The sequence below is a fragment of the Sceloporus occidentalis genome, unplaced genomic scaffold (assembly GCF_023333645.1).
Source record: "Sceloporus occidentalis isolate IW3139 unplaced genomic scaffold, rSceOcc1.0.p SCAF_5, whole genome shotgun sequence".
NCBI classification, from domain to species: Eukaryota; Metazoa; Chordata; class Lepidosauria; order Squamata; family Phrynosomatidae; genus Sceloporus; species Sceloporus occidentalis.
Genome location: NW_028316985.1, coordinates 27,402,175 through 27,419,760, shown reverse-complemented (window position 1 = coordinate 27,419,760; position 17,586 = coordinate 27,402,175).

Genomic DNA, 17,586 nt, shown 5'->3' with positions numbered 1-17,586 from the left:
TCAATTCTTTCATATTGGCACTGCATTCTCTTTTGTATGGATGCTGTTCTCATCTTGTGTGTGATGAGATGGCACATAATTATGTGCATTTCTGAATTGGCCCCACTTTAGTCTTCTTTCATAATAGTGATGCATTCCTCCATGTGAAAAAGTCCTTAGAGCGAACACTCAATATCTCACAAAACTACAAATTCCAGGATTCTGAGCCACAACAAAGCAGTGTCAAACTGCATTATTTCTCCAGGGCAGAGTAAGCCAAAGAGTTATATAATGGAAATTGCTTGCAAAATGTGTGCATTGGGCAAAATCACATACGTGCACACATATTTCCATAGGGACTTTAAAAAAGTTGCAATAAAGTAGAAAAAGAGATGTGAGCAGATGCAGAATTGGAATGGAAAAATGAAAAACTGAAATTATGGATTTTCCATGTGTGGTTTTCCCTAGAAATTTTGGTGCAGCTCCTAAAGTAATGATAGAGATTGATTTTGGGGACTAGAGGTGCTGACACTGTACTTTCTTTTATAGTAGTTTTTGAAAATAAATAAATACAAAAATAACTCATTGGCTACATGTAATATATGCAACACGTACTTTGTGCTATCTGAGTTGTGAAGTAGTATTTTTTTCCTTGAATTGTGAAACAGTGAATGATATACATGAAAAAAATCAAAGACATCTCCTAAATTTTAAGTTATGCACATCTGTCAGCTTTTGACAACAACGAATCTTAAGTAGATTTGCAAGTTATTTATGGGTATCAAAGTGATGTCCCCTTTGTCAGTGGAGAGTCACAGGGAGCTTTCCCTTGTTTTCTTACTTCCTTCTTGCAGAGCTGTAAATCTAACTTCTGCCCATCCCATTGTTAGGAGAAAAGCAGCCATATTGTGCTGATTGCTATTAAATTAAAGCTGAAAGAGTGAGAAACAAATGAGGAAGCCCATCTTACCAGCAGGGGTGCTGCTACCTTTTATTTGACCTTTCAGAGGTCACAAAGTCATTGCAGGGATGTGACCTCTGATAACCTCCTTTGCTGGAACAGCATGCAGTTTCTCTCTGGGAGAACTTAATTAAACACAATTGAATTTCCTTGCTAACATTTGTAGCTCAAAAGCCTCTTCTTGGATTGCTCAGTGTTTGCTGGTTAGGAGAAAACCAAAATGCAGCTTTTGTTCCTGGAAGAAAAGTTGGCATATGTTAGTTCAGGATTCATGCTTTCTTTTTGCTATAGTCCCAGTTCCCTTTACATTTCCCACTGCAGGGGGTGAAAATATTGTGGAGCAGAAAGGATGGACATTTTTTTAAAATGTTGTTCTTCCCACAAAATAAAAAATAAAAACATTCAAGATGTTGGCCAATACAAGTGTGTGGCTTGCTTGGTTTTGTTATATTGAAACTACTCAAATAAGTGGGACTGTGCATTTGGAATGGTCTTTGATACACATTATTATGCCAGTCATCAAAAGTGTAACTTTTAATTACCTCAAAATGCAGGTAATTGGGGAATGTACATAAATAAGGATTTTTTAAAAAAGTGTGATCTTACATGAGTGCAGAGTCTGTATGGAAGTGGCAAGTTGGAGGCAGAACACATTTAAGTGATATGCAGTGCAACTCTATACATGTCTATTCAGAAGTAAATGTCATTGTAAATGTCATTGCTTTTAGTCAAGCTTAGTGTCAGGTATTAATTATGTCTATGTGCAATAATACCTTTCTGGACATTGCAGCAGCAAAAAAAGAAAAAAAGAAAAAAAGAAAAAAGCAGAGCCATACCCCCCAAATGAATCTGTGATGCACATCGTCATGTTTATCTAGATTAGACGAAAATCCTGCTAGTGAGTCAGTGTGGAGTAGTGATTTGAATGCTGGACTATGACTCTGGGAGACCAGGGTTCAAATCCTCACTTAGACATAGAATTCCACTGAGTGGCCTTAGGCAAGTAATACTCAGCTTCAGAGGGAGACAAAGGCAACCCACCAACAAATCTTGCCAAGAAAATGCCACAATAAGTTCACTTTAGCATCACAATAAGTCTGAAATGACTTGAAGGCACACAACAACAACAAAGTCCTGCTGAGGTCACTGTTGTTTAGTAGCTGTCCCTGACACTTTAGGCCTAATGGTATCTAATAGTCTATGGTGTTTTATGAGTCCTTTAGTCAACAGGACTTCCTGTCATGTAAATGTGGAAAATGTTGCACACAGTTAGCCCAACTGAATGCTGATGTACTTAGACATAAGTCCCTCTATGATAAAAGAGGGCTTCTTCTTTGTAGTCTTTGTGACTATTCCTATGTGGAGCTGCTCATAAACTTCTAGAATTGAGTGAGAAATGTAGGGGTGGGAACCATGACCTCATTCCCATCCCAGTGTCCACTTCTGCCTTTCTCCTCTGTTCATCTGCTACACTTGATTCACAATCTGCAATTTGATTTTTCTTTCACATTCTTCAGTCTTCTTGATCATTCAGGTGCCCTTTTTATCCTTGCATTTTGCAAATGTTTCCCTCTTAGACTGAGGGGCTCTACAGACCAGCCATTAAGGTTAGCCTTGGGGTGGAGTCAAGGCATGGCATCCACATGATGCCCCCAGCATGGTGTGGTGCAGCCCACCACACCACATGGTGGGTAGCATCATGGCGCTTCTCTGGCAGCACCAAAGGAGTGCAGAAAAGCCACATGTTGGGAGCCATGGCATCCTTTCTGGCACGCAAAAAGGAGACACTTTTTTGTGGCTCCTTCTTGCGCTGTGTAAAGGTGAGATTGGAGCTGCAGCATGTAGTTGCTGTGGCCCCAATCTGGTGCTCAAAGGGGCAGCTACAAGCTGCACCTTAGGGGTTATCTGTACAGCCTCTGACTTTCTTTTCTCCCTTATGGTACTGAGATGCCTTTTCAAGAAGTGTGCTGACAAAATTCTTGAGTTTGGTGACCATTCTCTCTGACTCAACAAAGATTTCCACACCAGCTCAAAAGTGCTGGTAAAATGTTGGATCATTCAGAAAGCGCACGTGTGAAAGCCTGGCATACTTCCTGAACGTCGGTGAATCCCTCTAGCTTTAGTGAATCGTTCCAGGAGAGGGGATTTCCTCTGAATGCAAAGTTTCCATTGCCATTGCTAGGCTTTCACACACACACACTTCCTGAACAATCCAGCAATGTTTTACCAGCATTTGAGCTGGTGTGGAAATCTTGTATGGCATATTGTTGAAAAGAGCTGACATTGCATTGGCAATCATCTTTACTACTTGAAGGTATCTGGTGTGGAGAACTCTTTGAGAGTTCCAGTCCTGGAGGACATTTGACCCATCAATTTTTTTTTTCATGGGACAGCTTTAGATATTGCGGCTCCTGATATCTTTAGCTTTATTACTTTTGACTTCAGTTACTTCAATCTTAGTTTTGACTGTCTCAGTAGTGTCCCTGACATCAGTAATGAAAACACTTTTGACCTTGGAAATACTGTTTATGTCATGTCAGGTGTGGGCATTCACTGTAGACATTCCAGGTCTCCATCTGGCAGGAAGAAAAGAAGGATATGGACATTAAATTTTGTCAGAAACATGGTAGGTTGAGATCCAAAATACCTTTAGCTATGGTTATTGTGGTAACTCTGGCTTTGAATCCTTTGTTGTCATCATCCCCACCAGTATCAATTGTCATTGATAGAAATGCAGTGGTTACAGAACACTTTCAATATCCTTGCAGATTCTGAAGCCAAGCAAGGATTGTCATTGCTGGCTATGTCAATAGCAATCCTCACTTGGCTTCCCTGCTCCTCCTACTGGCAAATGATGGCAGTCTCCATATGGCTGTGTTTTGGTGGTGGTGGGGGGATAGGAAAAATTTGAGTCAGGAGAGAGTCCCCCTCCATGAAAATTGCATAGTTGTTGAAGATGTTCCTGCAGTTCAATTGATCTGTGGATTGAGAAGGGAGGGAGAAAATTGATCAAATTATTCATTCCCTCCTGTGAGGATGGATAATTTAAACAAGCACATCTCTAGTTTTGGCATTGATTCAAAGTCAATGGCTTTATTACCCCAAAGAAATTACAAGTTGCTCATGCCTATTCTTATGGTTTGGGCACTTGGAGAGATAGAAATCTCACCCCTAGGCTACTAATATAAGTGATTCATTTTTTTTTATTTATAAAATGTTTATACCATACCGTCATAAAATATTGCCAGGGTGTCCTCAGTAAAATGCACCATTAGTATAAAAACCGTTAAATCATGATAAAAATTATAAATAATTATAATTATAAAAATAAATAATCAGTCAGGGTCAAATTCAATATACATCATCTTTCAACTATTACACTCCTATCTGTTTGCTTCAGGTGTGTACCTTCCTTTTTATCTTACATGGGACAGTACAAATGGTATGTTAGCAACAAGATGGGTACAAATTGATTGACTTACATTTGGGGAAGGGGGCTAGGTTAAATGGCCCTTTCACCTTCAGAGATTATAATTCTAAATGAGAAGAATCCCTTCTTATTCTATAAAATATACTGGACAAAACCTTGTATCAGCTCTAAATCAGTGCTTGAAAACACATGCAGTACTACAAGATTTGATCTGATGCCCATGTTTGGTGGAAGCAGTGAGTAAACACACATGCATCTGACTCTAAGAGAGATGCTCTTACTAGCTCATAATGAAAAATAGCATCTTTATAACTGTAAATGGAGCTTCACCCCTTTTGTCCCTCCCGCATTTTGCACATTTAATTTGGTAGGTAGTTTCATTTATTAGTGTAGATTCAAGCAGGCAGACTCTTGTGCTGGGCCTTCTTCGTGAAACAAAAACATTAACCCTCTAACACACCACCTGTTTGCACTCCATTGTTAACTCAAAGGCTTCTCTCTTTCTTTTTCTCTCTTTTTTGATGGCCAAAGTTGTTTAGCTATTTTTTTTCATTAGCTTGGTTCTTTATTATCACACAAGCTGGAACCTGTTCCTTTTAAAACGCCCACACACCCACGCTCAGAGAAATGTACTCATTTTGCCATTAATACCACACTTGTGTCTGCCTTTCTCTGTATTGAGAATGGTCACAAAGCTCTTTGTATTCATTTTAGGACTGTGTACCTTTAGTTTTCTTCCTCACTCCTCATGCTTTTCCCCAAAAGCACTTGATTAGGTAACAATATGTAATTACCGACAAACTAGTTAAATTGTTTTATAAGTGTCCAAAATTCCCTCATTTCACTGCTTTCATTTATCAGCCCCTATTGTACAGCCACAGTCCCATATAAACACAAATGATTGTTAATGAATGCCTAATGCCATATTCATTAGAAAATTGGGTTAATGGTTAGCAATGAATATCTGAAGTCCTTGGTAGCTTCAAGTATGTTTTTTCTACCAAAGTGGTTACAATACCTTATTTTCTTTCTGGTGATTTACCTGTCTTTTATTCTCAGTGGGTCTAACCTAAAAATTTGGAAATTAAGCCTTAATTCCTACCCTGCAACTGCTTGACCATTGCAAATACTTGAGAAGTGCATCGCTATTATTAAATGCACAAAGAATCATTTATGATTAGTAAATATTTTGCAGAACAAGAGACTGGTTAAAGTCAAAAGTCATTAAAAAAACATTCTTATATTATGACTCAAAAGGCACTATAAAAGACCAGACAATATACTAAAAGAAGAGAACTGACAGTCTGAATTCTACTTGGAAAATATTTTTCTGTATCTACTGTTCATATTTCTAATGAAATCCCATGTATTAAATTACAAATGTAAGACAACACTCTCTGGTGTGTGTCATCTGTTGGTGACAGAAAAGAATGAAGAAATTTTTTGCTGAAATATGAAGTATATTCCTTACACAGGAGGATAATGTCATGGGCAGAAGATTACAGACTGGGATACACTGTTACATGCTAAGATCACACAAATGTCCAGAGGCCATTTTTACATCACAAAGAGATAACCTCCTCCAACCACAGAGAAAGATAATATGAAAAATTTTACCAGAAGAAAGACTGAACTAGTAGAAGCAAGCAGAAATGCAACTCAAAGAAGACTTCTGTGACATTTGGGGTTTTTAAAATTCAAAATGTAAACCAAATAAATAATGTTTATCAAATAAAAATCTTAAAATTTACAAGACTATAAAACTGAGACAGTTTCTTATCACTTTTCCTTTTAAATATTTCACAAATGTTATTTGATGTGTTGTTATCTTTATTATTTGCTTCTGTTTCAGAAAATTCTTTAAACTGAAATGAAAACACAATTTTAAAAAGATAAACAGAGCCAAATACAATGTAAATGATTTGTGGCTGGTGTGAACAGTAACATGATATAGTTTGTATATGACATCTGTTTCTTCAGGGTGGTACTAGCCAGGGGAAGCTTGCAGTCCAGGCATAGGAGTGTGTGTGTATGCGCATGTGCCTCACTCCAGACTGGAGGGATGTGGCACCCTCTGCTGCCATGTGTCCAAGGCCAACCAAAATTTTCCAACAAGATTTCTCCCAGCTTGGCAAAGGCAAATCAGTGTTAGTGTAAAGTGATGAACAAAATCAGGACTTCATCTTATGCGGTCTAAACTTGTTATGGTCTGTGATGCCAGAAGTGTTTTTCAGCTGGAGGAACAGATTCAAGAGGTGATAAATGTTGCTTACTTTTTAGGTGCATTTTTGCATTGTGTTAAGCAGACAAGTCATAAAGTTATAAGTAATATTCTTCAATAATGTTTTAAAATGTATCACAACTAACCTGGAATAAAACAAAAACAAAATACAAGAGCAAGCCATATGCCAAAGTAAAAATTATACAACACTTATATAGAACATAAGACAACAGCCACTTCATTCATTTAGCTCTCATTGTCTGAAAGAGATATGTATTCCCCTGAATTGTTTTTTAGGTAGGAAAGTAGGCTTAACATTGGTAGGCAGACTGTATTTACTTATTTACCATGAGAGCAATAGCAAAATTATTATTGTTTTGTATACTTCTGATTGATAATTCCTGAGGGGGTTCAATCATATTGGAGTCTTGGTCGTCCAACTTTGTCTTACCATTTTTTAGGGGACTCAGCTCCTCCCAGCCTAGTTTTAGGGGAGAGCTTGTCTCGTTGCAACTCCTACTGTACTGTATGTTTTCCCTCCTTCTACTGTAGTGTATATCTTTTTTGAGAAAATACCAAATGTCTGAGTGAAAAGGTAGACAAGGTACATGTGAACACTGTACAGTGGCCCCTTATTATCCACTGGCATTTGGTTCCTGGACCATCTGTGGATAACAAAATCTGTGGATGCTCAAGTCCCATTAACTACAATGGCATAGCAAAATGGTGTCCCTTATATAAAACAGAAAAATCAAGGTTTGCTATTTGGAATTTATACTTTTTTGGGAATATTTTCAAGCTGTGGATGTTTGAATCAGTGGATAAATAATCCGTGGATAAGGAGGCCTGACTGTACAATGAAGACATACATTTTGCAAAACCTTACAGTGGTGATAAGAACAGCACAGCAGACATGACACCAAGCTACAGAAATGAACCTTGGTTTTTAGAATGACAAAGTTACAGCTGAGCCAACCTGCTGTATATTCACAGTGAAACAGCTGTGTATTTTTACCCCTCCCCAGGTGATTTTTCAGTACCTTGTACAATAGTCTTAAGATGAGTAGCTTTAACATGTCAATGCAGAACAGCATTAAGTGAGCAAGGGTGGACAACATATATCCTCCAGACCAAGGATGTCACTATAGGGTGTAGAGATCCTGGACCACACTGGGTGACAGTGCAGAGAGGGATGTCACCCAGTGTGATGCGATCAATGGGGTGGATGGTAGTGATGAGGGTTGGAAATCCAAGGGCCTCCCAGAATGAAAACCCCAGTAAAATTAGCCTTCTTCCTCGTGCCCTAGGTGGTGTTTGAGCTGGTAGAGCTGTGGATAAATGAGACCTCTTTGTTGCTCATTGATTTCTTACCCCAGACCCTCAAGATTTCTCTGCCTTAATCCAATACTTACTTGGGAGTAATTCCCATGAGACTCAGATGGGCTGATTTTAGAGTAGACAGGTATAAAACTTTCTTTAAACCTTCATGAGTGCTTAGCCTTCCTGTACCAAATTCTTTGCCACTCCTTGCTGAAATCAAAAGGTGCTCTGAGTGAGGAGCCTTTTTATGTTCAGGATCGTTCAGTGGTGAGAATAAGTCTTGAACCATTATATCCATAATGGCAAATATCCTGCATGATAATTCTGCAGACTTTTGGCCCATTTGGAATCAGGATCTAGGTGGAATTTACACAGGAGCAGCCAGAATATTCTGGTCCTGGACCTGCCCTGGCATCTCTTTGTTACCCAGGATCCTCCATAGTGATGGAAAGAAGCTCTTCACAAGTGTATGCTGCTATGCTATGCCGCAGTGAGTTGCTCACTCTGAGGTCAAAACAAGACATCTGGTCTTGAACACATGGCTGAGCACCTCAGAACAAGTGATTTGCTCCAGCGGTGGCAGTGCCAGGTGGCACAGTGGGGTGCATTATAGACACCGTGCATCACAATGGAGTGTTCTAAATCTTTTGGGAAGGTCTGGAGAAAAAGGTAAATTAAACAAAAATGTAAAAGGGGGGTATACTACAGGTTTGGTGCTGAACTGGCTGGATGTTGCCCAGACAGTTTGCACCAGAACTGAGGACTGGATCCTGTGTTGTCTGAAATCATTGCTGTGGGAATGCAGGGAAGGACATTTTACTTGGCCCATGCAGACAAGGCCCTAAATTTACAAATTCCATCATGTCTTTTCTTGTCACTTTCACCAACCAATGGTGTAGTGGTTTAAGAGCTGTGGTAAAAACATATGCCAAACAGAAAGAAAGACAATTTATTTTGAAAAGTACAGGATACTACCAACTATTGGGTATTGTTTGGGAAATGATTCTTCCCTAGGTACAAAATACACATGTTCAAAAAAATAAAATGAGAGAAAATTGTAGCACAGGGTTAAAAGTGGTTACTTACATATGATCCAAGAGAAAATTGGTTACAAGGAATGAGATACAAGACAAAAAAGGGGCATAATCTTCCCACCAGGTATAAGTGCATGAAATTCACTTATATAACAGGAAAGCACTTTGAAGCACTTCTTTTCCACAAATTGTTCTTTCTCTTAGTCAAGATAAGACGATAACTCCCCTACTAGGAGAGGTTATAGGATTTGGAGATTTATAGATTTGGGCAGGGGGAGGCAAGAAGGGCTGATACCGGTTTATTGAATTATACATGGAGTGAAAAAAAATGAATGGTGAGAAGCTTCTCTCATACTAGAATCCAGACTCATCCTGTCTTCAGGACAGACTACAGGAAGTCCTTCACATAGTACTGAATTAATTTTTGGGATCTGCCATCACATGTCAGGGCCAGTTCTAGCATTTCTTTGGAAATCTTACAAACTTTGTAATAAATAGATTATGTTTGCTCAAATTGTTAATGATCCCAGTAGTAAAGTTTTGATAAAGATAGTTTTGGTGGTATGATGTTATTAGAAAATATTGAAACCCCTTAAGTGTATTAATCAATTACCTGTAGTGAATTAATTTGAAACAAAGCACACTCTTTGCCCCAATCAAATTGAATTTTCTTTCATATAAATTCATGTTTTGCCTATTTGACAATGCATTCAGCTCATGATACTTAACATGTCACACTTTTTTTTCTCAATCTCTGCAATCAGCCAGCAGGTGTCACTCACTTGTAATTCCATGGCCTTCAATCTTACCTGCAAAATTAGTTAACCAATTTTCTTAACTGTTGTATGTGCCTATGGAATTCTCAAGGGGCATTTAACAGATAACCAATTTGAATTTGCATGCAAAAACCACAGGAAACATACTGTATTTTTTTTAAAAAAGAAAACACCTCCAGAACAAACATAAAGCACTTTCATTTGAATTTATATCAGCAGTGAGCTCAATGCAGATATCTACAATCATATATACAAACTGCTGCTGCAGAAGTTTTGTAGTATGAAATGGTTCAGCAACTGAGCACCTGCTTTCCATTCAGGAGGTTTCCATATTAAATCCCTGGCATTTCTAGTTAAAGGGGAAAAGCAGTAGACTTTTGAAAATTCACAGAGCCAAAGATAGTTTCCAAAGCATAACTCTCCTTCTACTCCCTGCACAACAAGCCTCTGTCAACACTTATATAGAGCTAGTCTACTAGCTCCGCCCACAGTGACTCACATAAACCCCAACCCCTCAGGAACAGACACACCCACCCAAGGAGGTGGGGCTTCTGTGAGTCACTGGGGTGGAGCTAGCAGCCTAGTGCTATATAATTGCTGCCAAATAGTCAAGAAACATTCAGAGTAGAGGTTGTGTTTGAAGGGTTCTGCTTTACTTTTTCACTGATGGGTTTGTGGTGGGCTTTTGCTCAGAAAGTGAGTCTGAGACTCTCCTGGTGAAGGATCCAGCAGCCAGTAGTTCTCTCTGTAGTTATAGCTCCAGTCTCTTGAGTTCAGTGACAGAGCTTGGTGAATAGGTGAGGCTGATAGGATGTTTTACATAGGTGTTTAATGGGGGACTTTTTGAGGGGGAAGCCCACAGTCCTGTTCCAGTGTCTACTTAAGACTTCTGACAGTGAGGGAGATGTTGCAGCTTGGTAGATGAAGGGAATGCTATGGATATAGCTTATCTTGATTTCAGTAAGGAATTTGACAAGGTGTCCCAAGATATCCTATATTTATTCAAGTAGAATATGATAGGCTACACAGACAAATAGAGGAATATTGTGTCCAGTTCTGGGCACCACAATTAAAAAAGGACATTGAGAAACTGGAGCGTGTCCAAAGGAGGGCAACTAAAATGGTGAAAGGTCTGGAAACTATGCCCTATGAGGAACGACTTAGGGAGCTGGGGATATTTAGCCTGGAGAAGAGAAGGCTTGTTTTCTGCTGCTCCAGAGACTAGGACCTGGAACAATGGATGCAAGCTCCAGGAAAAGAGATTCCACCTCAACATTAGGAGGAACTTTGTGACAGTAAGGGCTGTTCAACAGTGGAACAAACTTCCTTGGAGGTATTTAAACAGAGGCTGGATGGCCATCTGTTGGGGATGCTTTGATTTAGATTTCCTGCATGGCAGGGGGTTGGACTCGATGGCCCTTGCAGTCTCTTCCAACTCTATGATTCTATAATACTGTAATAATAAAAAAGATTTATTTCTAGCCCGCCCAATCACGAAGAATCTGAGTGGGTTACAACAATAAAATACATCAGATTACAGTAGAGTTAAAAAATCAAACCCTAGACCTACCCCCCCCCCCTATTCCCAGTACTAAAACAGAATTAAACAGTAATAGTATAAAAACATTAAAAACATTAAACAACCAAAAAATAGACAGAAACATAGGCGGGGAAGAATAGGCAGGTGAGGGGACAAATATCTCTATATCTGGAAGGCAGCTTCTTATCTTCATATGAAAGGACTTTCTTTTTTATTATTATTGTTTTTTAAGAGTTTCTTACAAACAAAACATACCAGTCCCACGTTGACACTTGACATTACATATAAAGACATAACATAACATAACATAACGTAACATTAAACCATACAACACCTAGACATCCTATTACATGACTAAAATGACAAAATATAACATAGAGCGCACTTCCCATTGCTCGGTTAACTCTACATTCGAGAATTATTATCTTATGTTATGTCTTAAATTTGTTTCTTTCTTAACAACTAGTCCTTCAATCATAGCATATAAGAGTGTTCCCTAAAGGTTTATTACAAAAAAAGAAGAAAAAGAATTTTTTTTTTACTTCCTCCTATTCTCTCATATGAAAGGACTTTCAACCAGCATGAATAGCATTGTTTTGTTAGTACTTACTAGGGGAAGAGGGATGCAGTGGCTCAGTGGTTAGGATGCTGACTCTGACGATTGCAAGATCAGCAGGCTGGCAGGTCAAGATCCTAGTGTCATGTGAAGGAGTAAGCTCCCGTCACTAGTCCCAGCTTCTTCCAATCTAGCAGTTCAAAAGGATGTAAAAGTGCAAGTAGATAAATAAGTACTACTGTACTTTGGTGGGAAGGAAACAGCATTCTATGCAGTCATGCTGGCCACACAACTATGGCGTAGTCTCTGAAAGGGTTGTTTCTTCTTAGTAACGGAGATGAGCACCATACTCTATAGTCGGACATGACTTCACAACCTTGTCAAAGGGGAAACCTTTACCTTCATTTAAAAAAACCTACATACTAAGGGAAGGCCATTGCAAATAAATTACAAGCAAACAAACATCTGGTTACTCATATTTATCCAAGCCATTTTGGCACATATATACCTCAACAGAAGAAAAGAAAGAAAGAAGGCCAACTGTTCTAGTTTGTAAAAGTTTCTCATGGGTTACCCAGAGACCAAACTTCTGGATATTGGCATTATGTGATTGTTTTTTGGATATGTGCATTTAGAAAGAAAGAAAGAAAGAAAGAAAGAAAGAAAGAAAGAAAACAAACTAGAGCTGGAAGGTATGCAGGAGAAGAAGTTAATGCTCCCCCCATGCTGTGAACCTGAAAAAAATGGCTTCCACTTTTCTTTTAGGTGGTAATGAAAGTTTTGGGAGGGTAACGTTTGCTGAGATTGTATCCAGGGGAAAATTGCCTCTTTTCCTTGAGAATGATGGTTGCAATTACAAAGATCAAGTTTTTTCTTATTCTTATTATGCTTTATTAAATATATACATATTTAAAAAAGACATATACATAAAACAACACACAGAACATTTAACATAAAAAATTAAAAGCATATAACAAAGGCATAACATTTGCTTCCTTTCTTTTTAAATTTGTCTGATATTTATTTATATAAACCCATCTCTAGTAAAATAGAAATCAAATAGAAAATAGAAATCAAAGAATTTTACCACATAATTTTTACATCAACAAAAAAGATGAAAAATATTTAATTGGGTGTTATTACTCTCTTCACCTTTGATTTTTCCCTTTATGCTTTTTCATTCCAAACCTATAACCCAATTTTGTCATAGAATCATAGAGTTGGAAGAGACCGCAAGGGCCATCCAGTCCAACCCCCTGCCATGCAGGAAATCTAAATCAAAGGATCCCCGACAGATGTCCATCCAGTTGTCGCCATTCTTTTTTTAAATAACTAATCAGGGGATTCCAATCTCTCTTGAAACTTTCAAGAGAAAAGATCATTTTTTTTAAAAGAGAGATAAAGATATATGATTTTGCATTTTACATATTGTATAGTCCTCTACTCATTCATTTCCCAAGCTCAACTAGACAAAAGCTTTTTCCGAAGCTTGAGACGATAGACACATTAGTAGAGTAATCATTAGTTTGAATGTCTTGCTTATTCTAACATTCTTTGCTTTGGTCCATGTTCCCCTTCTGTTTTGTTATCATTCCTGTCATATGACATGCCCTCCAATGGTTCCACAGGGACAGTTCGAAACAGTTCCTTGTCATCAAACCTTTTCAGTTATTATTAAATTTTATTATTTTTATTTATTATTATTTTATTTCCTTATATCCCTTTCTTCCAACTTAGGGACTCAAGGCAGCATACAGCAAATTTAAAACAATGCAATTTAACAATGGTACAAAAATGTATAAATATAAATTTTAAAAACAATTAAACTATTTTAAAAGTTAAAACAGTTATGCATTTCAATTGTCAGTTTCTCTCTCCTCCTTCCACTTTCCCTCTTTGTCATCTATTTACTCCAATTGCTGCAAACTGAGCTTAAAATGTAAGAGTTGTTTGCACCCAATTAACTCAGTGGGAGTACAGGATAGAAGGATGCAGAATCTTACACTTCCCTGTAGACTCAGGCAAAAGCAAACTGCTGCAGTCTCACATAGTTTGTCTTTTCCTCCTCATTAATTAATCTTTACCATTTTGCTCATACTCTGATGTTGCTTGGCCACACGTATCCCAGTTTTCAACTGTGAAATGTTAAAGTGTATGATACAGCAGCAGGTGTCTTACAACCTATAGCCTGCAACAGTTATACAAGTGTGGCAGTGCCAATACATCACTTAAAAAGCACTGTTTATGTGTGGAGGAGAGTTGAACCAACATACTTGTGTTATCTGGCACTCACCCACACCATGATATATTACTGGAAACATTTCTGTTAAATTTATATTCCCTCTCCAGTGGCAAGTTCCATAGATCCTGTCTGATTCACTTGTGACATTAGCACAAATACATTTTGAGACAAATTACAGTATTTTGGATTCATTACTCATCAGTAAAGCATAATTACTGATGAAAAGGAGCAGGTGTTCAAACATGTAGAGAAAGTAGCTTTGACACAGCATTTAATTCCCTTTATTTGTACTTTTTTGAGAGCTCGACTGAAGAAGTGCAAACAATAAACCATGCAACAATAGGAAGTGTTCGATAAAAACATATGGGGGCATGAATGCATTTTTAAAGATCAAGGCTCTTTTTGTTGCATTACTAAGGACGTTGCTTTTACTAAGAATAGCTATTGATAATTATTATGCCAAAAGCATCTGTTTTCAAAAGTACAAATGCCCAACATTGACTCTTTCATCTCACGTTAGAATGTAGCACTTTTAAAATGTCTTCTCTTATTCTGTTGTACTAAAATTTAACCTAGTTACTAAGGTGCATGAAGGATATGTTTTAGCTTTCTTTTGTTTTTGTTGAACAATGTTCTAATATTTGTTTAAATCAGCAGGATTGTTAGGGTTGATGGGAACTGTAGTCTGATATATTCGAGATTGCCCATGTTGGGGGAGATTGTCTTAAATTTAATGAGGGGCTACAATATGGGATAGAGATCATACCCTCTTGGCTTTTCTGACAGATGCAATTCCATCAGTGGTATAATGCAACTAGACCTCACATTTAATATTTATTTCTGAGCCTATAAGCCATTCCAGAAACACACAGGTAGAGCAATGGTGTTTAAGATTCTGGTATTTTAGAGTTCAGCTCCCAGAATCCCTGATTATTGACCATGACAGTTGAGGCTTCTGGAATTTGAAATCTAAAACATCTGGAAGAGCAAAGACTGAGAACTCTTGCTTTAAAAATCCATTCAGTTTGTCTCTATGAATGCACTAAATGCACAGAGTGGAGACTCTGTTGCTGCAACATATTATTATTATTATTATTATTATTATTATTATTATTATTATTATTATTTTCTTATATCCTGCCTTTCTCCAAATACAGGGACTCATCAGTAAAGCATAATTCTTGGTGGCACATGTGATATCAAGAACACATGATCTTGATATCACATGTACTATTGGCCCAGCACTCTTGATGTGTGAAAACATATGTCCCTGCAAAGGGTGCCAGATTGCATGAAGCTGGGCAAATCTAGAAATACCATGCAAGCTATACCTTAGTCACATAGGGGTCCTGCTCATGTAGAGTACCACTGCAAATATTGTGGCAGGTGATGATTTGCAGGGTGGGATAGGGAAATGGGTGGCATGCAAGTCAGGGGAGATGATCACATGGGAGCAAACCATCGTTATCCCATCATTAAATTGTGTTATTCGCGTGATCAGATGGAAGATTATCATTCCCATTAATACCAAATGACACAATCATTATTGTTTACGGATGGGATTAGAATGGGGTAAGCATAATCTTTCCTGTGATCATGCAAATAACATGGTTAAATGATGGGATAATGACACTTTGCTCATTCATTTGATAATCTCCATAGTCTCAAAACTCCCCAAGCACCTGGATCTAAGTTAGACTTTCTACATAGGACACAAAGGTCCAAAAAGGGCTAGGAAATCATGCTTGCTTGAAGTTGGTAACAAAGTTTTGTAACCCATCTCTTTGGAGTTCTTGTTTGTGGAAGCTTGCTTTATTTATTTATTTATTTGGAGTTCTGCTCTTCAGCCACAAAGGCTCTCAGAGTGGCTTACAATTTTTTTTTAATTAGACAGTTCCCTGACCCCTGACTTACAGTCTAAAAAGACATGACACAAAAGGAGAAGGGAACGGTGGTGGGGAAGGGATCAAATTCATTGATTCTTCCCTCCCTCTGGGGCCATGGCCATGGCAGATGGGCTGGAGGGAGGGCTCTTCATTTTACTTGGGCTAGGCCCAATGGAGCTGGTCTCCTTCTAAGGCCAGATGATGGTGGATGGGCTGGAGGTAGGATTCTTCATCTTACTGGCCTGCCTCTTTCTCCCTCTGAGGCTGGCTTCATCTTACTTTGGGCTAGACCTGATGGAGCTCTATAACTACATTCAGCAGCACTCAGTTAAAGCGGCTTCTTCAGATCTTTGTGCTTAATGAACAAAAGTCTAACTTACTTCTGGATGCTCAGGATCATTGAAGGGTAGGGTTAGGAGTGTGCTCACATTCTGGCTTCATGTTTTATTCCTATACATGTTTGGGTGAATACCTTAACGGGGATTTGGGTGTATCCTAAATCCATACTACTCAAAATGGTAGTCCATGGATTGGTGCCAGTCACTGAGCCATCAGCTGCCACTTTGTGGATAGTTATCTGGAAAGAAAGCAACAATTGTAGCCAATGGGCACAAATATGACACTACAGTAGATCTAAATACATTGATGGCCCCAGATCCTGTCTGATCTAGAAAGCTAAGCAGGATAAGATCTTATTAGTACTTGGATAGGAGACTGCAAAGAAATACCACGTGCTGATCTGTTGCCCACCTCTAAAAGATTCTTTGCATCTGCACTGCAGAAATAATTCAGGTTGACACCACTTTAACTGTCATGGCATGGAAACTGTAGTTTTGTGAAACATTTAGCCTTCTCTATCAGAGAGTTGCAGCCGCCAAACCACGTGGTTTCCTTCTGGAAAACTGTGTTCTTTTTGTGCCACAGGGCAGATGTCATGAGTGTGCCAATGGCACACTTGTGACGTAAGCGACTTGTGGCACCGTGTGGACGCCGTGCAGTGCTTACGTCAGAATGGCAGCACCTGTGTACATGGGATGCTGCCATTGTGACATCGCCACTCTGTACTAGGGTTAGGGACCATGTGGTTGCTGCACAGTCCATTACCCTAGTATCGCTGCCACCATGCCACAAAGGGCCCGTCTGTATTGGGCCTGAGATAATGAAAATTGTTCACACTTAAAACTCTTATATTTGCTATGTTGCATTTCCTTAGCATTATTTCCTGCCCCTTTTCTTTAGATGCCTAAATTGTATTTCTAAGCGGTCAACTGAAGTGTTCATTTACTGCAATGGTAGAAATTTGAGGTCTCAAGGAACATTGCATTGGGAGGAGCAGAATTATCATGGGAGATAATGCTTTTATTTCCCTTCCTTATAGCCACACCATAGTCCCTGTATGATTCTCTAGGATTTATCTACAAGAGCTAATAGCAGTTTATAAGACTTATTATTCTCCACTAAAGGCAGGGAATAAGTAGATGATTAATGATATATTGCTGTTATTACCAAAAATTACTATTTGCTAGGTAGTAAATATAAGGAGAGCGAGCATACTATAATGGTTAGAGTATCAGACTATGACTCTGGAGATTGGGTTCAAATCCTGCTTGACCATAGAAATCCACCGGGTGACTTTGGGGA